We start from the raw sequence: 22,377 nt of genomic DNA, 5'->3' as shown, positions 1-22,377 counted from the left end.
TCAGGTTTAAGTCCACTGCTGGGTAAGAGAATTGTGGTCACTGGTCACGTTAGACAGGTAGTCTCTTAATCCAGGTAAATAAAAGCACAAATATCATTGGGAGGAATTAAAAGTGGTCACATGAGCAGGTGGTCTCTAAATTAAATAAAGGGGAGCAGGTTTGACTGTATTTAGCTTTTTATTTTGTGTATGAAAATATCAATTGTAGCTCCTGATTTTTTTTTTAATCTTTCACTTATTCTCAACTTTTTTTTTTTTAAGACGAATTTCATGGATTGTGCTCTTGATTTTGTTTTGCACATATATTTTCTTTTAGAAACTGAGGTAAAGCTGCTATCAGTAGACTTAGAATTAAGAATTGTATTAGGTCTTTTAGAATATTTAGCATACAAATGATCCTGATTTTTTTTTATCTCTTTCTCACAATTAGAGCGGTACCTGTGCAATGGATACATTTTTCTTTTTATCTATTTTTACAGCACAGTGCAATTTCATTGTGTCTTTAAAATTGACTGTTTGACCAGGCATTTAAGTCTGCTATCATCTGAGATGTGGACAGTTGGTTGCTTCTTGTTGTCTCTGGCACAGGATCTGAAGACTGAGCCTCCACAACTGGAGTTTCAAGCCTTTTGCTTTGAGTGTCATGTACAAATTGCTGAACTAGTAAGCATACACGTTTCACCAAAATTATTTGCCCTACAGCTACACTGACCATTGCAAACAATGAGTTGACCATCATCACAATGCACAACCAGATAGCCACCAAGTAAAGCAAAAGGACAGTTACAGGTTAAGAATGTGAGGCCAACACTGTAAAACTTGCCCTTAGTGTATACCGAAGGAACAGAACAATCCCCATTATCTTTTACATTGCAGAACGGAGACAGTCCTTTGTCGATCATTTTTTTTAGCAGAGGAATTACTGACAGCTGCTGGGTTGGTTCCTGCTTGAATTCTTCCAACTTTGTGCAATTCATCTATGTACCTAAAAAAATTTACCAAACAAATCAATTTAACCATTGTGCTGAAAACAGACTATTGTACAAAATAAAACATTAAGTATCCTGAAAAATAATACTATTTTAATGCCACCAACCTACAAGATCTGAGCAATAACAAATCCTAAAACATATTGCTTAAAGCAGCAACACTCAAGCAAAAGAGTTAAGGCTGACATGAGGAATGGTAGAAGATGGAACCAGGACAGGTGAGATGCTTCCCCCCCACCCCCAAGGGTTTCTGCTACAAATATGCTACAGATACTCGGGGAGTAGGAATTTTAATGTTTTCTTTTAGGTCAACATCTTTCAGCATATCATTGTGCTATGAACATTGATGACCTTTTGATTCTTATTGTCAAATGCCAATGCAAATGATAATATTTTTATAAATAAGAAAAAAGTATTAGTATAAAGATTTTATTATGTATTAAATATCATTTTAAATGCTCTCGTTTTGATACACAAACTCATCTTTTTAAATGCTGTAAAATCAACAACCTTGTTTGAGAGGAGGAGCAGCTGATCCAAGCGTCTGTTTGCATTGGCACCCATGAACTGATACTTTAAGCTGAGAAAAAGTCTAAACCTCAACATATATTTTATGTTACAATAGTATAATAGAATTTGGAAACATACATTGTTTAAAAAATAAGAGACTGCAAGTACAACAGGATAACTGGCACATTGCATGATAACACCATGTACATGTAGGTGTGCGTGTGTGTTTGTCGCGTTTTCTCGTGTGAATGTTGGTGTTGATTGTTCACGTTTAGAATGTGGGAATGTTTATTGAGGTAATTGAATCACGTCACCAGTATATAGGGGAGAAAGGTGCACTGTTAGTGGAGCAAGAGGAGAGTGAGAGTAGTGTTGAGTTTTGTTTCATTGTTTTGTGTTGAAAATAAAAAGCATTAAAAATGTATCATTTTGCCTCTGGGTCTGTCACAAGGTGATGCAGAATGATTCTCAATTAAGTAATGTTTATTTTAAATAAATTAGAGTCCTGGGATAATTAAATTAAAACACACACACACACATATATATATATGTATATATATTTACCTTTCTGATAAATTATTTGACTCATTATTTCCGTGATACATCTGTCGACCAAACTGTGACCACATACTTGCAATAGAAAGCCAATTTTCCTTCAGGTAGTCGCTGACATGTGTGTCCCTTGTCACATCACAGAGATGCTTAAGCACATGTTCTGCTTCTGTGGAAAACTCTCCCTGCTGAATAAGACATTTCACATCTTGACATCAAAGCAATACTTCAACATTGTACTTGTACAAGCTGAAAATGAAGCTGTGAAAATGATTTAGGGTTAAATGGTTCTGAATAGCAAAATAAAGTTCACTGAGATTTAGATAGATTTATCACATAGGGAGTGGGTGGTGAGGACTATTGTGCTTATTATTTGTGCTGCCATAGGGTAATTGCACATTATACATGGTTATGTACACACACACAATTATCAATCCAATTCCAGTCGTCAAAGTGGAGTGAAAACTAGAAACACTTTGGCCCTCGAGGACTGAGATTGAATACCCCTACCCTATATTAATGTTGTGGTTGCCAGTTAAAGATTTATTTTTATTTTTTAGACAACCGTTGTGTCAAGAGCACAATTCAAGGAGCATACATTTTGTTAAAATATGACATGCAATCCATCAACTTACACATATAAATATTAAAATACTGCAGTTTACAATAAAAACATGCACAGTTCTAAAATAACATACTTACTGTACTATATTGCTTAATCATCTTAATCATGGACCTGATGACTTCATTCCTCTCTGAAACATTCAAGTTCCCTCCATCCTTCTGGACCAACCATATATGGACAGCCTATAAATGAAGTGTCTCAGTAAATGTATGTGCTCATCTCTCCCCGGGTCTACATACAGGTAGAAGTCACTAATAGGAATAAAACCTTATGAATACATGAAACCAACAGAGCAGGATGACAGCATTTGGGAAAACATCTCTCACAGCATTCCTTTCCTTCATGTCCTTGTCTATCATTATACATCTGTAACAGAATTAGTTCAAATTAGTAATATTAGTATTCCCCCTATTTTGTAAGGAAACAACCATTGGCCTATACCAAATTTCGCAAATTACAAACCCAGTATTAATGGCGGGTTCCCTCTGGGGTAGAAGGAATAACCTTCTGACATCAGTACCAGGTTTGTAATTTGCGATTAGCGGGTGGGTCAAAATTTAGATTTGGGGCAGGCCTTAGTGCTCAAAGGCATTGAATAACTGAAAGAAGAAACATAAAACTGAGTCACTCTGCATCAGCAGTTGTTGATATATAGTTTACCCCTAATCTCTTGGATAAAAGCACCTGATAAATGACTAATTAAAAACAATTACCTTGGTGTGAACTTATTTAGGGCATCTTTCACCTTCTGAAGACACAATCCAAGATTCTGACTGTTTTATTCACTTAAAATAAAGAATGCAACAGGTACACCACGACCTGCTTCATTGCTAACAATCAGGGCATACAATGCAAATGCATATGCAGTCACGCCTTTATATGTAGCATCTAAAAAAAATAATGTCTTTCCCATGTTTCTGTAGCTGTTGAAGCTGACACTCCGTGGATAGGACAATCATGAGTGGTTTGAAACACTGCGAGCTAAAGGCTTATAGAACAACACATGGTCTTTAAGATCTGTTTTGAGAAGTTTATCTACGCTAGACGAATCAGCATTACCCAGGTATAGTCTAGTGAGACTCTGTTCTTTAATCACTTTCACATCGTGGGGTGTGACAAAATATCTACGGTCACACAAATCATCAAAACCTTGCTGTTTTGCCCACTCTGCTGCCCTAACAGCTATATACGAACAACACAGCCTTTGAAAGCAGAGTCATTTATGAAATTAAAACTAACAGATGCCCTGCAACCGTTGGCTCTTGTTTTCCAGGGAATTCCAAGTGATTTTCCTTTTGGTTTATTTGCTCTTTCACATCTATAATATATTGAGTTTTAGCTTGACGTCTTGCTGTAAAGAATCCATCTTCATTACAGCTAACTTCTTCCAAGACTTCATGGATGAAATTTTCTTCAGATTTGGTTTTAAACAGCAGGTTCACTCTTAGGATGATGTCTGGGTCCACCTCTCTCTTTAGCGAATCTTCAATGGATTCAATCCAATATTGGTCCATCTCTATAAAATACAAGTTGATGTTATTTGTTTTGGTAATGTATAATTTTACAAAATTAATAATATGAAGAAGAGCAGATACACACAAAACTGTACTTGCCTTCCAGGCAGATAACACATAAACCTGCCTTCCAGGCAGATAACACATAAACCTGCCTTCCAGGCAAGCTATAGGCTGCACTGACTGACACCTGCCTGGAAGGCAGCTACAGACTGCACTGACACCTGCCTGGAAGGCAGCTACAGACTGCACTGACACCTGCCTGGAAGGCAGCTACAGACTGCACTGACACCTGCCTGGAAGGCAGCTAGACTGCACTGTAACCTACATGTAAGCTACCGGTATATAATGCAATGATCTGCTCGCTGAAGTCAACGTTCAAACTTATTTATGAAGGGTTATGCTCAGTATTTTGTAGCGGTATGAAAATCAACAGCAGAACCGACTGTTATGCAATTTACTTAATCTCATATGCAATTTGCTTAGCCTTAACAAAAACAACGAACATGCATTTCACAAAAATCGCCCTTTTCTAACATTTTGGTCTAAACACAATGCATTTCAACGATATTGGTTTAATTTAATATACGGACAGTGCTAGAGGTTATTATAGAAAAACAAATACAAATCTAACTTTAAATATACTCATTTATAAATACCTACTGTATGCACGTGCATACGTCCGGGCTTAAAACAAAACTTTTTTTGTAAATGTAAGAGCGCATGTTACTTACGTTCCTAACTACCCAACTTCAAACTGTCTGGCGAGCTTTCAAACTCCAATACAGAGAGCAAATGGCGTAGCTGTAGGAGTTGCAAGGCGGGCTTAGATGTGTGACATTAAAAGTTGTGCTCTTTTGTTGTTATCTGCCTGTGAGGCGGGGCTGCCTGACAGGCGCTTTTGGTTGCAAACTTCTCTTGCGGGTTCCGACTGACCCTGGAATGAAATGCCAGACCATCCAGTACGAGGCACACTGTTCCTGTTATACAGCGCCCTCACAGGTCGGGAGGGAGATTGTTGACTAGGATTTATTCGCTCTCTGTCACACACCAGTTTCCGGAATTAAAACAGTATCCAAAGTCAGTCTTCAAAATTGCCAAATATAGTGCTGGATAAGAACCTAATGTCACAGTTTACTTGCAAATGAAAATGCACAAAAGCATCTAAAGATCACAGATTTTTTTTTTTAAATGCAGCACAGTATCTAAAACTGTTTAATGATTAACTTCTACATTAACGTGCTTGTCTCGTTCGATTTGCTTTTTGGAAGAAGCGCTGTGTAACTGCAGTGCAGAACAAAGACAGACTGATTTGCAGTGCAAAAAATGAAATAAAAAAAAAATGCTGGCTGTGACAGTTAAACAAGTCAATTGTAACATTGAAGAGATGGGCTTTGTATCAGAAAACTGGAGCTGGAAATCGCGTGTGACGGGTAAGTGCATAAATCTGATACGGGATCCGGTACGGTCTTTCTCGGACCCTGACACTTGGCGGAGTAATAATAGCAGAAATAACATTAGTTCTGCCCAGCAAATCAGAAAAAAACATCAGTAAACCTTTCCACCAACTGGTGGAGCTCACGTTTCTGATCCAGAAGTAACTGTTCTCCCATCGGAATGTTAGTTGTAGCCAGTGGATTGACAGTGGGACCAAAATCCTCTTCTAAACTGTCACAAGCTATAAATAGGGCTGACCTTTCATTCCAGGGTTTTAGCAGGTTAATGTGATAAATTTCTGTCTTATTTCGTTGGTGCCGGGGCAGAGCCACTGGGGTCGCAGTCCTGGGGGTCACTGGTATTCCCGGGATCGGCGGCGGTGTGTCTCCTCCGTGATGTCAAGCCGCTGAAGAATGACCTGCTTAACCTGGTCGTACACCAGAGCTTGCTCATGTGTCAGGGCTTGGTAGGCTGCCTGGGTCTCTCCGATCAAATTGGGGCCCAACTGGGTAGCCCACAACTCCCGAGGCCACTGAGCTGCTGTTGCCTGTCTTTCAAAGGCAACTAAGTAAGCCTTGGGGTCATCCTCCAGCGACATCTTCGCTACCCTCACCCTTGGTAGGGGTACTGCTGGTTGAGCTGCTGGTTCCCTCCCCTGATTAGCCTCCAGGAACAGGCCATGCATCCTTTCCATCATGGCCGTCAATGATTCCTGATGCCTCTGCTCCTGTGCCTCCAACAGCACTGCCAATGCGGTTGGGTCCATTTGTAATCCCTCTTCTGCATACCAAATGTCGTCAGGTGCAGTGGTACAGTGAATAAAAAGAATGTACAAACAGCGTTTCTCCCAAAACAGTCCATGTATTTAATAATAATAAATAATAATAATAATAACAAAAATAATCCGCCCCTTTACCAACGATGGTATTGGGGGGGTACATGGCAGGTTTTCAGTTCATAAACAAAAATAAACAAACTGGACTTTGTCCGTCCCCCCCGTCCTCTGTGCACGTCCTGGGAAGCGTAGTGCCAGTGAGTGTGGTGCGGTGCTGTGTTGTGCTGTGCAGGGCAGTGCTTGTGACTGCCGGTCCACGGCTCACTCCTCGTCTGCAACGAAAAAACACAAACCACAAAACAAAAGGTAAACAGTACAGGCTCCGGCCGTCTGTACACGTCAGCGCAAGGCGGTGTACTGACATAGCTGCTTCCCCTTTGTACCCACAAAGCCCTCCCTGCAATCAACCCGTTGCCATGGTTTCTCCAATAGAGGGCCGTCCCACAGCTGATTGCAGTAGAGTCTTTCCAGGTACGTGCAACTATGCTCTCTCCCTAATATGGTCACTGTGATAGAGAGAGAAAGGATCAATGCTGTAAATCTCCCTCCCGATTAGAAAGGGCGCTGTGTAAGGGGGAAGGTAAGCTGCCTCCTAGATCTGCCACCTCGGTGGTAGGTGGAAACCGGAAGGTGACCATATTAGGAGGGGCGCGTAGCTGCAAGTACTCAGGACGATTCCATTGCAGTCAGCTGCGGGGCAGCCCTCTATTGGAGAAACCATGGCGACGCATTGACTGCAGGGAGGAGTTAGCTGGGTACAGCTATGTCAATTCCTCTCTTGTGCTGAAAAACTGAGCCACCAGCCGGAGTGTTGTGTTTTTTGGATTACGTGTTGTTTGTTGTGTGTTTTCAGAGGTGGAGTAGGAGCGCGGGACTGCAGCCACGGAGCCAGTTCCAGACCACAGAGCACTACCTTCCCTTCACCAACAGAGCACTTTCATGCACAGGACACTCGGGATTTCATTGTGGACACTTTCTGTTTGTTTTTGTATTTTTGTTTGTCAGCCAGCTGTGTTCCCCCAATACCCTCGCTGGTAAAGGGGAGGTTTATTTTAATAAACACAGTTGTTTTTGTGGGAGAAATACTGTTTCAGGACTGTTATTTATTCACACACCACTCGCATCCGTCACAGTCACCTTCCGGTTTCCGCCTACCGTCAAGGCAGTCCATCTAGGAGGCAGCATACCACCGTCCTTACACAGCGTCCTTTCTGATCGGGAGGAAGATTTACAACATCGATCCTTTCTCTCTGTATCACAAATGTATATACACGATTGGTGTTATGATTAAATTTTCAAAAAATATATGTATTTTTTTCTTCATGTAGGAGTCACAAAGCAAAGATTGAAAACCAATAAATGCATTTCCAGATGAATTCTAAAACATGTTTCTGTGTAATAATTGCGTTATTGTTGTTGTGCAACTTCCAAATGCTACATATTTGTTGAGCACACTATAATTTCAGGAATAGAGAAATAATTCAAAGTTATGGACACCATAGCATGCATATATAGCCTCTTTTGTACATAGCTTAAATTTTTTATTTAAGAGACAGAGCCCGTCGATGGGGGCTCTACCGTGTGGTAGATGACCGTGACTGGAGTTATGCGTCCCGAGCCGTAGGCGAGGGCGCTAATGAAAGTCAAGGTCATCCACCACACAGTACAGCCCGCATCGAGAGGGCTCTATCACTATTAGAAAACAATTTATTTATTTTCTCTTTAAGAAAAACTTGTATTTACCTTGAACTTCTGATATTTCACCGGGTAACCTTCCATTGAGGAAAACAGTCCCTAACATAATTAGAATAGAAAAACGACGTACGCGTAGAGAAAACGTTATTATCATTAAAAGTATTATTATTTGGTCAACATATTTACTTATTGGGGTCTTACTCTTTCGTATTATAATTTATCTGGACTTGTACAATTGTTGAATAGTCAGTGTAGTATTGAGTCGGACTCAAAACTTGTTGAAGGAGGAGGGGCGTCATTCACGCTGGCAGGGAGTGGATTGGCTGGTGCGGAAAGAACTGAAACAGGGTTGGCAGTTTGATTGGCTGGTTATGAGGGAGGGTGTTGTTTGGATCCAGCCGATGACAGGATTGTGGACCAATCGTGTCTTTCCTGTTGATTTGCTGTCCAGTAGCTGTGACTTGAGCCTTCATTACGGTGTCCTGTCACAGACATGATTTCGCTTGTCTCTAGACCAACGTCAGAAAGTCTGTTTAAGTAACTTTTGTATGTTATCAGATTAGTTGTAGGTTAGACTGTTAAGGGAAAAATACGGTATTTATGCACGGATCAATTTAAAATTTAATTCACAGTTAAACACTTCAACGTTCCAGCAGGCATCTATGCAAAATAGAGGCCCGCTAGATGTGGAATGGCTGTTCGCACTCAGTCATTTTCTAATTTACTTGATATCATAAATTCACATAATATATCAACATGAGTTGTCAGCATAGAATACACATGTGGCAATAAAGAAGTAAGTGATTCAATAAAGGGAGGTGTAACAGGGGTGTTTGGTTACAAGTGGGTATCTGCTGAGAGAATGAGAGAGACACAGGGGTGTCCAGGTTTTATTAATACCAAACAATCAGGCAGTTGCAGTAGTTGGTAGCTGCCACTAGGGCACACAGTCATGAGCCTTTCCACTGGTAAATAAAGCTCAGCACAAACAGAAGAAAAAAGGACTGGCTTGCCAGGCCCTTTTTAAAGGCCTGTGGCCAGGGTCAATTGATAATTATTCAATTGACACCTGGCCACCTGCTGCACATTCAATTTAAATTAGGCAGGGAGAGGAGTCTAACCTCCCAGCCCTGCCATATCTAACACACACTTTGTTTTTACAAAATTTAAACAAATGTTATTTACAATCAGACAAAACTATATTTTATTTATAAACCCAAGCAGAACATATTATTTACAGGGGCAGGCCTCAGCCCTGCCACAGGAGGTAATTATTTATAACAAACCTTCGGCTATAACGAGCCTGGACCCCAGATAAAAAAATATAAAAAAATATAAAAAAGTTCATATTAACACACACTGTCAACATCCCAGTCTGTACGCACGGGATGCCACCTCCGCAGTGAAGTCAACTCTTTTGTCTTAATAAATACATGCTGTGTAACTATGCCTCAGAAACGAAAATTTTATGTTGCAACAAAGCTGGAAACTATATTGATCGTCTGAAAAAAGGAGTCACGCAGGCATGTCTCTGTTTTGGCTTGTTAAGCAACCATGCGGCAAAGCAAAATTGATTCAGGATCTGAACTTTTCATGTCAGGTTCATTTGCAATAAAAGTTCAGTTTGGGATTCTTGCATGTTGGATTAAGATTTGGTGCACTTTGAAACAATTCGTGTCAGATTGATTTTGAATAAATGTTCAGCTTCAGTTCGGAATTTGTACTTTCTGTACTGCATTTTAATTCTTTAACGAACAGGAAAAAGCAAAGTCAGAATACTGCATACATGAGAGGAACAGGTATGTGTAATTCGACTTGTATTCACAATGTCATCTCATTAACTTACTCAGTTTATCCTTCATTTTGATTGTCCTTTCGCAATAACAAACCCCTTTGGTCACCTAATTTATGACGTCACAGAAACCCTAGATGAAATTATTTTCCTGTAACGCACTGAAGCCCATCTATTATTCTATATATTGTCACAAATAAATCGAGATGGAAGCCCTGCTAACAAGATTTAAGTTTTTGCAGGTATCAAGCTTATAAAGACACACCTGTGGTGGCTTTGACAGACTCACTGAGAGCAGAAACTGACCCAAGATCCTGACAGCTACTGGAAGCAGGCTGATCTTTGGGATGCTAATTGAACATTTTTGAAACTGCATGTGTGTTAAAATGTTGTAATAACTGTACTGTGTTTTAAAGAATATAAAGCCAGCTGAAATACTAAACAAATTGTTAAAACACACTGTTCATACAAAAAGTTATAATATGCTCTGTATTAACCTATAGTTATGTGAGAGCATTCTATATTCCTGTTTATTCTGTTATAACAGTGACAAATATTATTGTATCTTTGTAAGTCTGAGTAAAAAAGGGAGCTAGGCAGAGAAGCAGGTGGTTCGGAACTTGCCTGAACAGGATTTTTGTAAGAGAAAAACAGAGATTGGTCACTTTTAGTTTAAAGCACTGAATGGCTAAAATGGGACTGTTATATTTTGACTATGTTCCTGATAGACTGGATTTAAGTGAGAATACTTGGATATATAGTTACCTGCTTAGAAGTTTGCTATGAGCCTGTGTGACAGGATGGCTGAGTGGTGATGTCAGGCCAGAATGCAGGAAGAAAAACAAACAAGTAAAATACTGCGGCGCAAAGGACGCTGCGGCGCAAAGGATGCTGCGGCAACGTTTATTTTCTTTTTTCAAACAAAAATAAAATAACAAAAAACTCACACAGCGAAAACAAAAGTTCAAACCAAAACAAATCACGAACACAAAACAGCCAATACAGGTCAGGCTGGGCAAACTCTGTCACTGATCCTGTATATTTTTTAATATACAGGATCAGCAAGGTGTCCATGGGGGCGGCCAAGGTGGGAGGTCCTTCTCCTACCCCAACAGCTGTAGGGGCCAGGCTGACCGCACACAGGTCGCCTCCGCTGGCCAAGGTAATTTTAGCAGCCGTCCAGCTGCCTGTGGGGGTGGTCTCCGGACCTCCCCACTCTTTTCCATGGCCGGCAGCTCTGGCCACACAATCTCTTGAGCAGAGCCGGCAGGCTACCCCAGGCGATACGGAGCAGCAGGCAACCCCAGGTGATGCGGAGCAGCAGGCAACCCTGAGCGGAGCGTGCGTGGCATCCCTGAGCGGAGCAAGGCAGGCATCCCTGGGTGGTGACGCACCGGCGTCCCCGGGCAAGGCAGAGCTGGCAACCCCAGGAAACGATGGCAGCTGACTCTCGGGAGGTGACGGTGGGTGGGGAGCCCCTGGCCATGAAGGTGGCAGCGGGAATGACCCCGGCGGCAGCCATCTCTCTCACTCGACGTCACCTCCATTTCGGTACGATTCATATCGCTGTGCCACCTATAGGGACGCTGTGGCGAATAGCTAACCGAATAGCTAACTGGCATTTTTGACCTATTTCCCGACGAGCTAGAACCACCAAACTTGGCACATTACATGTACTCGACGTCACCTACATTTTGGTACCATTCATATCGATGTGTCACCTATAGGGGCGCTGTGGCTTGCCTGTCACAGACAGGCTACAGACTTACAGTCGTAAACAAAAATACATTTTCAAGAATCACAGTACAAGTATTAAATACAATTTAGAGCAAGATAAAATACAATTACTTCAGTTCTAGCAAGTACAAGTATATGACAATATACGATTCAATATATATATATTACTTATACTGTACATATACAGTGCCGTGAAAAAGTATTTTCCCCCTGTCTGATTTTCTACATTTTTGCACATTTTTCACATTGTATTTGGTCAGATTTTTTTGTGGGTTGGAGTAGTATAGAGGGAGTCTGAGAGAAAAAATGACACCAAAGTTTGGTGCTTCTTTCATTTGTTTGGTGTGCAAGGTAATCAAACATGCAATCTTCATGTGTGAAAAAGTTATTGCCCCCCCCCCCCCACTCAATTAAAGGGATGGTTGGGGTCAGCTGTTTGAGAACTTTGGTTAACAACCAGGCCTAATTTGGGCCAGCCCTGCCCAATATAAATCTGACTAACTTTGGCCCTTACCATCAGAGTGAAGTTATCAGCACACAGGTTCTAGAGGCACATCATGCCACTAACAAAAGAAATTCCTGAAGACCTCCAGAAAAAAGTTGTTGATGTCTATCAGTCTGGAAAGGATTACAAAGTCATTTCTAAGGCACTGGGGCTCCACTGAACCACAGTCAGAGCCATATTGTCCAAATGGAGAAAGTTTGGGACGGACAGTAGTGAATCTTCCCAGAAGTGGCCATCCTGCCAAAATCTCTCCAAGAGCAAAGCGTAAAATCGTCCAGGAAGTCACAAAGAACCCTAGAACAACATCCAGGGATCTGCAGGCCTCTCTCGCCTCGGCTAAGGTCAGTGTTCATGACTACACCATCAGAAAGACACTGGGCAAAAATGGGATTCATGGCAGAGTAGCAAGGCGGAAACCATTGCTCACTAAGAAGAACATGAATGCTCGTCTCAAGTTTGCCAAAAAGCACCTGGATGATCCTCAAGAGTTCTGGAACAATGTTCTATGGACAGATGAGTCAAAAGTGGAACTTTTTGGCCAACATGGGCCCCGTTATGTCTGGCGAAAACCAAACACTGCATTCCACAGTAAGAACCTCATACCAACGGTCAGCATGGTGGTGGTAGTGTCATGGTTTGGGGATGCTTTGCTGCATCAGGACCTGGACGCCTTGCCATCATTGAAGGAACCATGAATTCTGCTCTGCATCTGAGAATTCTACAGGAGAATGTCAAGCCATCCGTCCGTGAGCTGAAGCTGAAGCGCAGCTGGGTCATGCAGCAAGACAATGATCCGAAACACACAAGCAAGTCTACATTAGAATGGTTGAAGAACAAGAAATTTAAAGTCTTGGAATGGCCTAGTCAAAGTCCAGACTTAAACCCCATTGAGATGTTGTGGCAGGACCTGAAATGAGCAGTTCATGCTCGAAAACCCACAAATGTCACTGAGTTGAAGCAGTTCTGCATGGAGGAATGGGATAAAATTCCTCCACGGCGCTGTGAGAGACTAATCAATAACTACAGGAAGCGTTTGGTTGCAGTTATTGCTGCTAAAGGTGGCGTAACCAGTTATTGAGTCTAAGTAAGTAAAGTATGGCTGGCTATGTTATGACGGCCTCCAAGCATATGTCGTACCGTACACATCAACTGGCTTTGGACGCAACACGCTTGTTCAACATGTTTTATATGTTTCCAGTGAAGCCTTTGAATAAGTGCTGACAGCTTTTAAAGTACTTGCCTTCCTGAAGACTTTGGAATTGTGAATAAAGGTTCACTTGAAAATATAACTGGTTTTATGTATAGATTTTGCAGTAGCATTTGCATAACATTCAGTTGACCTCAGTGGTTTTATTATTATTATTATTATTATTATTATTATTATTATTATTATTATAGGATAAAACCTAATAATAAATACAAAGATATAAAAGGAGGCTGTGTGGTCCAGTGGTTAAAGAAACTGGCTTGTAACCAGCAGGACCCTGGTTCAATTCCCAGCTCGGCTGAGTGACCATGTCACTTACCTTCTTGTGCTCTCTCTCAGTGAGGTGTCTGCTAAACTAAACATTTAATCAAAGAGGTCAGCTATTTGCCACAGCGCCGCTAAGGAGGGGCACAGCGATATGAATGGTAGCAAAATGTAGGTGACGTTGAGTACATGTCACGTGCCACGTTTGTTGGTTCCAGCTCGTCGGGAAATAGGTCAAAAATGCCAGTTAGCTATTTGCCACAGCACCCCTATAGGTGGCACAGCGATACGAATGGTACCAAAATGTAGGTGACGTTGAGTACATGTCACATGCCAAGTTTGGTGGTTCTAGCTCGTAGGGAAATAGGTACAAAATGCCGGTTAGCTATTCACTACAGCGTTGCTATAGGTGCCACAACAATGAATAGCAAGCTGGAAACCCTAATACAAGATGTTCAGGAAGTAGGCAGTGTAAATACCCCGGCGGAACTACATTCCATGGTGATGTGGGCAGGGGCAAACCTGAAAAGCCTCCCCTATATCAAGGACAATATATTATATATGTTTTTATATTATTATCCTAGATTTGTGATTGGGTGCTACAGATAGTGAGCAATTTAGGAGGCTGTGGGGTCCAGTGGTTAAAGAACAGGGCTTGTAACCAGGAGGTCCCCGGTTCAAATCCCACCTCAGCCACTGACTCATTGTGTGACCCTGAGCAAGTCACTTCACCTCCTTGTGCTTCGTCTTTCGGGTGAGACGTAATTGTAAGTGACTCTGCAGCTGATGCATAGTTCACACACCCTAGTCTCTGTAAATCGCCTTGGATAAAGGCGTCTGCTAAATAAGATAATAATAATAATAATAATAATAATAATAATAATAATAATAATAATTTACTGGTGCCCTCAAATTCCTGCGCATTTAGCCAATAGGAAAGCTCGTGATTCCTGCAAGCAGACAGGGAGCCTTCCCATTGGCTGTCTGGTGTGGAAATAGCAGTACGAGCTGCCAGGGGGGCTGCGTGGTCTGTAGCCTCAGTGACAGGCAAGTTACCAGATGAGATAGACTGGAGTTAGTAAAAGGTGAGCCGCTCATCATTTCCACAATGTATATTTATTTTTGTGCACAATAATCTGCTCATTACATCCCCCCGCCCCAATTATTATTATTATTATTATTATTATTATTATTATTATTATTAATATTATTATTATTATTAGTAGTAGTAGTAGTCGTAGTAGTAGTATTTTACCGTTTTCAGGAATTGAACAACTGAAAATATTATTTGTTCTTTTCATTTTTCAGTTTTTTTCATCTACAGTTCGAAAATTGAAGAAAAAACAAACAAACATCAAACCGCGGTAAAACTCCACATTCGTGTTTTTTTTTTTTATTTGCAACAAAACAAAACAAACAAAAAAAGAATAGCAAGCTGTAAAAATCAATAGCAAGTTGTAGAAACGAACAGCAAACTGGAATAGCGAACTGCAGGCTGGAATAGCGAGCTGGATTAACGTGAGCTGGAATAACGAACTGCGAACCGCTTGCTAATTTCACTAACGTCGAGTTTTGTGTTTGTTTATAGAACACTACTGTCTGACGTCACCGGTGATCTATTGGAACTGCTGTAATTTAGACGAGGCTGTACTGCTGTTGGGACGAGTCACGAGCTCGTTGGGATTGCGATTTGCTATGATTACGACTTTCAAATAGATAGCTGTCATTCCTGTTTTGCATCTTGTTGACTCTCCTTGTTAATAGCCCTTTTTATTCATTCTAGCTGCTATTGTGATCTAGATATTGCCAAATACTGTTATTTGATTGAATTATTATTGCTGTTAATATGTTGTCATTGTTAACTTAGGTACTTGGCTATTTTATATATATGTATAATGTTATATAGTATATTTAAATATGTTTAGAATTTAATCAACAAAAGCATCTTTTTAAGAATTGTCTGGCTTTCTGTGTCTGCCTTTGCAAGGTGTTGCTACCCCAATATCCCAAACATTAGTTATTTTGGTGTCTTACCTGCGACATAAGTATAGTGTCTACAACAAATATTCTGGTATTGCTACTTTCGTTATTTTCTTTAATATTGAATTTGAATGTTGCAAAAAAAAGGCTGCTTATTTGCACTGTACAAAACTACACAGGCCCTGCAAATTAGAACCTCATGTACTCAACATTCTATAATAGTTTAATTCAGAAAAAAAAAAATGTTAACTAAACTTTTGTATTTAAATAAACAACACTTGATAAATGTACTCGTATCTTTTTTTTTTCTTCCGCTATACAAACTTTAGTAGGGGGTGGGGTGTGCACGGGCAAGTGCCTCGGTGATTTCTCATGGCTTAGCAGCGGCCCTTGTATAGTAATGAGCAAAATGTCTTTAAAGGTTTAGAGGCTGACTAATTCTGCCAAAGAAAGAACGCATTATCTTTTTACTGTAGTTGAAATTGCTTTTTATTCAGTCCATTAATTGTTTTAATTGTGTATTTTAAGTAGAATTTATGCTCGATTTTAAAAAGGGTTTGGTTGTATAAAAATAAGAGTAACAAACTATGTATGAATAATGCGTAGTGGTACATGAATTATGTATTCATAGTTCCAAGCACGAATGCCCTATTTTATTATCATTACCATGTCCCAGAAAGAGCTCAGACTCTGAAACCCATATAGTTATACATACATTACAATGCACGACTGTGTAGGAGAGGCATTCCTTTGAGTCGATTTCATCAGCCAGTCTAGATGTGTAGACCAAGGAGGGGAGGGATGACGAAATTCTCACGGTCTCATTAATTCTTTTTCAATTTCCTGAGCCACGCTGCATTATTTGTTTTCTTCAAAAATACTATTACAAATTGCACTGCATTTGAGCTTCTTGTAGAACAGAACAAAGCTTCTGTAAAATCCTTGTTGTAGAGAAGTCCAACACGACAGCAACTTGAACAGAATCACACGTTTCAGGAAATGTAGGTAAGGGGCATGTGTAGCCTACAGTAGATAGATAGATAGATAGATAGATAGATAGATAGATAGATAGATAGATAGATAGATACTTTACTTTTTCAAAATACCTTTATTAACTACTCACAAATCTTTAACATTACAAAGAAACACATAAAAACAAATACATAAATACATAGTCAAATATTTACTTTTTTTTTTTTTAATTAAATAAATAACCAACAACAGCAATTTACAAATAAATAAATAAATTCCCACCATCTGTCTCACATAGTGCACCAGCAATACACCAATTCGATGAAAACATTTCCAAATCATTCACCATACTGTAATATTTAAAATCCAGTTTAATCCTACTGATAACCAGCATTCTAAAAACAGTAACTGCATTGATTTCACCAACACCAGCAATATGAGCTTTTCTAGTTTTTAAAATAGAGAGCTTGGCTTGTCCTAGCAGGAAATTTGCTAGCTGACACACATATTTTTCCTTTTTTGTGTAAGCTACACCAAAGATAAAAACACACTCAGAAAAATCCAAGCCTAGGTCAATAAACAGGCGCCTTATGAGAACAAACAAAGGGGCTAAACGGTTACAGAAAACAAAACCATGAAAAACAGTCTCTCTTTCTATACAAAAGGGACATTTATCTGTTATTCCTGGGTCTATGATGCACAGGTAAGCATTGACAGCGATGATGGTGTGCAGGAGTCGCCACTGCAAGTCCCCTGATCTCTTGGGTAGAGGAGGTTTATACAGGCTCCTCCAGGCCGGTCTGGCCTGCTCTCCCACCTCCAACCGCTCCCTCCAATGTGTGTCTGGAAATTCTTGTAACTGTCTTTCATGACACAATTTAACACACAATTCATATAATTTTTTGCCTTCTGTATTTGCCAGGGGGAGATCTGTCAACTTTTCCATTTTTAGCAGGCGACCTTCATCTTCCCCACTCAAGGGGGCCAATGAGGAAATCAATAAGGAGGGGAACGGGGTCTCAAGTAAGGCCTGGTTCTTTGCTGAGAACCCATTTTTCAAAATGTCATCCTGCTCTCTAGACAGGGCTGCTTGAATCTGACAAAGTAACCTGCCACCTACTCTCGTAGAATGTAAACCCAGAGCTAAGGACAACTGTTGTGGACTTTTCCATTTTGCTCTATTCACATCCACAACATGTCGAAGCTTTATAACCCCAGCTTTCATCATTGATTTTGTAAACGACTGAGACTCTGTTAATTTTATTCTAAATCCAGGATTAAAAATGACAGGTTCCTCAAGCAGCCAATAGAAGTCAAGAGTTCCCTCACCTCTTTTAACCCTCAGACTCTGCCATGCCCTAAGCAAACTCTGGTAAAACGGTGGCAGATTGGGCGAGTTGAACAGGGCACTATCTAGGAGGAAAAGCTGTTTGTCCAGACCCAGCCCTCCAGCTTGATGCAGTAAAAACTGAGCTACATCAGTCCAGGGAAGTTTCTCGCTGCTATACAGCAGTTTTTTAACTGTTTGCAGCCTGAAAGCTTTGAGTCTACTAGACAAGTCCATCAAACCTTGCCCTCCTTCTTCCAGCGGCAAAAACAACACACACTGCCTCAACCAATGTAACCCGTCCCAGAAGAAACTTAAAAACTCTCTCTGAATTTCTTTTAAAAGATCTTTCGGAGGTTCCATACATATAAGCCTATGCCAGAGCATAGAAGCAGCTAAATTATTTATAATTAAGACCCTTCCCCGGTAAGAGATCTTTTGCAAAATCCAACGCCATTTCTGCAGGCGCCCTTTTACTTTCTCCAAACACCCCTCCCTTTGTCAACATCTGCTTGACTCTGAATAAAAACAGAAACATCATCTGCATAAGCGGAGACCTTAATTGGTTGAGCTAGGCTACCTGGGATAGTGAGTCCTGTTAAAACCTGTCTAAGTCTATTGATAAGCGGCTCAATAGAAAGAGAATACAACATTCCTGAGAGAGGACAACCTTGTCTTATACCCCGGCGGACTGGGAAAGGTGCACTCAGCTCCCCATTGATCTTCAGCAAACTAAAAATGTCACAGTATAGGGACTGTATTTGAGATATAAATCTCGGGCCAAATCCGAAGGCTTCAAATACCTTCCATAAATAACTGTGGTCGACTCTGTCAAAGGCTTTTTCTTGATCAAGAGAGATAAGCCCAGCAGGGAAACTAAAGAGCTTAGAGGCAGCCAATATGTCTCGAATTAAAAAAATGTTGTCAAAGATGCATCGGTTGGGCACACAGTAGGTTTGGTCAGGGTGTATAACAAGACCCAAAACAGTGCTTAGTCTTCTGGCCAGGGCTTTGGACATTATTTTGTAATCTTGGTGACCAGATTAAAATGCTGTTTAAAAATATAAAAGCGATCCAACCTGGCCAAGGAAACATTATTATTGCAGTATTTGACCCAAGTATACTGTCTCATTGAATTGTTAAATTGTTTCCACACATCAGTCAAGTCATGCTTTTTTAAAATCAAATTAAGTTCTGAAGCTCACTGAAGGTGTGGCTCAGGATGATTACGGTCCTCCATGTGGTTAACTGTGCAATTAAAATCACCAGCTAAAACAACCCTATCTCTGCCACTGCAGCCATTTAAAACTTGATCTAACGTCTTAAAAAACCGGACCCGCTCTCGTCCATCATTCGGGGCATATATGTTTAAAAAAACAAACATGTTTTCCCCTATCTTTAAGTCAACTTTTAACAATCTCCCTTTCACTACTTCAGTAACAACGGGGAGACTGAACAAAACCTTTTGAAAACAGCACGGCCACCCCAGCGCTTACATTGGAGCCGTGACTAAGAAACACGTCCCCCTTCCAGTCACCAACCCAGTCGACTTGGTTATTAAAATTAGTGTGTGTTTCTTGTAAAAAACCAACATTACATTTTTTCCGATCAAGGTATTCAAATAAAGCAGCTCTCTTCAGCTCATCTCTGCACCCATTAATATTTAAAGACCCAATTGTGAACGAATTCATTTTATTGTGAAAAGGAAGGAAGGAAACTGGAAAAAGAAGAACCAGACACACTGACAAGAAGGTAAAGAAATTCCAATCCATTTAATCACTAGGTTTTTTTTTTAACTGTTTACTGACTCTAGCGATCAGGTTTTTCAAACGCCAACGCTCCTGCTCAGTGAGGTCGGAGCCTGACGCTTTCTGTGAGGTAAAACAAAGAGATATTTGGGAAATGGTCCTCAATATTAATCCCTCTTCTACCCTTCGTGATTTCCAAAAAATCTTTTATGTTACTGACACTGTAGCCAGTTCCAGAGAGAGACGAGTCTGATGTTTGGGAACAGTCAGTCAAAACTGCCTCCTCTTCACTGTCTATCTCTGAGCTCTCTTCGGGAGTTTTGCTGGCAACTCTAACACTCCACGGCACTGTTGTTTTACTCTTCCCAGGCGCCGCTTCACTTTCCTCAATAACATTAGCTCTTTTCTTTGCAGTTTCATCATCTTCCCGTTTCCTCTGTCTTTTCTTTTTCGGAGTTTTGAACTTAAACTTTTCCTCTACCGTTTCTACATCCATTTTTTCTAATACTGAATTTATTTTACTTTCATCACCTGCTGTTGGATTTAACTCTACTGCCTCAACCACACTCTCTGTTTGTTTGACCTCTACAGATTTAACAATACTCTCAGTTTGTTTGAGCTCTACAGACTCAGACGTATTCTGTATTTTTTTACTGCAACCTGCTTCCACAGCACTGTCTACATCAAGAGCTGACGGTTTTTCAGCGCTAGTTGTTGCCGTCTCTCTGCTCTGTTTTCCAGTCACTGCCAGCACTCCTACATTCACCTCAGTACTAGCTTCTTGTTCCAGACTCTCATCCCCCTGAGTTTCTGTCTGTCGGCTACTTTCGTTACCTGCATCTGCAGAATTATTAGAGCCGTTCCCAATTTCTTTCCCCTCCTCTCTCCTCTCTGTTTCTTTATGCTCACTCTTTTTCCCCTTGCCCTGTTCCGCCGTGCTAGCCTCATTTTCGGGACAGTTTTTAACAACATGCCCCTCTTTCCCACAACCAAAACACCTCATGACATCTGTAGTCGCAAAGATAATATAACTATTCTCCTCTATTTTAAATTTGAGGGCTACGTTTAACTCCTGACTCATGTCATTTAAAATCATGTTAACTTGCCTGCGGAAAGAAACAATGTGTTTCAGCTTCGGAGATTTACACCCCAAGGGGATTCTCTTCGGACTCGAAACAATTTTCCCGTGTCTAGAGAGTGCATTCTCTAACACGTCATTCTTTAGAAAAGGGGGAACATTTGAAAGGATTACTTTTCTGGATGGTAAAACCAGAGGTAACACGGTAATAAATGTCTCATTTACCACAATTCCCTTTTCAACAGCTTTAGTAACGAGATTGATTTCATTCAGAAAAGCAACAATTGAACCATTCATTCGAGATGCAGACTTGATATTCTCGCATCCGACAACTTCACCTAACGCCAAAACACATTGCTCCAATGACACAAACCCCTCCGTTATGATTTTTACTCCATGACGGCGACTTAACTTTTCAAAAGAAAAGTTTGTGGGAGCTTCCCTCCCCCCGGAACTGGCCATACTGGCCTATTCAAGCTGACAAAAGTCTGCTACATTTTTTAAAACACCCAAAATAAATAAACCTAAATAACACTTATATCCCAAAAAAAGAAAAAACACATATCACTCACCTACTCTCTCCACAACCCCTCCTGCAGCAGCACACACCCCTCACACTCCCAGCATGCACCAACAGACAGAACAGGTAGATAGATAGATAGATAGATAGATAGATAGATAGATAGATAGATAGATAGATAGATAGATAGATAGATCGATCGATCGATCTAAAAGGGCGGACATATCACATGTAAAATGTTTATTAAATGTTCAGATATGAAATAAGGAAGTCGGAGTCCTACAGTACGGTATGGTAGTGAAAGCATGGCTTTTTACTCGTGTGATGCTCGGTAAAAGCTAAAATACTGGCATGCTGTTAAACTTACCAGTGCAGTTTGGGATGAAACACACCTATACATTTATGTTTCATTTTCCAAGTCAAATAATCAAAATTATTAATGTATTTTTAATGTGATTATAAGCTTTTGGCTAGATTTTTTTGTACCAAAACAGTACCGGTGTTATGCCAAATAGCGTCACCTAGTATTTGGCACTATTAGTGCAAAATATGGCCCCACTGCCAAATAGTGTCGCCAGCACAATTGTGTCTCCTTGAATATTACGACTAAGATGTGTATATTACGATTAAGATTTGATATTTTAATTGTGTTGCATTCTTTGTTTTTGGATATCAAAGAACTGCTAATTAGTGTATTTACTTTTATAGTGTAGCAGAATACTGTCTACATTTACGTTTTCAATGGTCACACTATTTGGCAGTGACAGCATCTAAATTCAAATTACTTAAATGTAGGACAAATCCTAAAAACATTTAAAACTCCAATGTTTGGTCAGAAGCTCCGATCATCTTCAGGGACTCTGCTGTAAAACAACGTTGACAAAACTGGGCTGCTTTATATACAGTGACAACTCTTGCATTCAATTAGTCTAAGAACTTAATGTTCATATTATTTCAATGATCTTAATTAATAATAGGGCAAATTTGCAGAACTGCATTCAATGGTTTGTGTGGACAGTACCTTCCTTTTCTTAATTAAAAAGGTTTCCCAATCGACGATGCTTATTCAGTATCGCTTCCGATTTAAGTG

The 22,377-nt window shown here is 40.3% G+C and overlaps 1 long non-coding RNA gene across 2 annotated transcripts; it reads right to left on the bottom strand.

Annotated features, from left to right (window-relative positions):
* Positions 1-2: 2 nt before the first annotated feature.
* LOC117394859 (uncharacterized) lies at positions 3-21,429 on the bottom strand. 2 transcript variants are annotated; one of them, XR_004663407.2, is made up of 5 exons: positions 21,340-21,429; positions 3,390-4,192; positions 2,754-2,858; positions 2,064-2,239; positions 7-985 (listed from the first exon to the last, which is right to left on the bottom strand). It is a non-coding gene; the product is annotated as an uncharacterized LOC117394859 (long non-coding RNA). The 2 variants fall into 2 exon arrangements; XR_009319779.1 differs by lacking the exon at positions 21,340-21,429 and adding an exon at positions 4,925-6,904 and having other exon boundaries at positions 3-985; positions 2,754-4,192.
* Between the last annotated feature and the right edge of the window lie 948 nt (positions 21,430-22,377).

Source organism: Acipenser ruthenus, chromosome 3, assembly GCF_902713425.1.
Source record: "Acipenser ruthenus chromosome 3, fAciRut3.2 maternal haplotype, whole genome shotgun sequence".
NCBI lineage: Eukaryota > Metazoa > Chordata > Actinopteri > Acipenseriformes > Acipenseridae > Acipenser > Acipenser ruthenus.
Note: the sequence above shows the minus strand (reverse complement) of the source record. Positions and strands in the feature narration are given on the sequence as shown.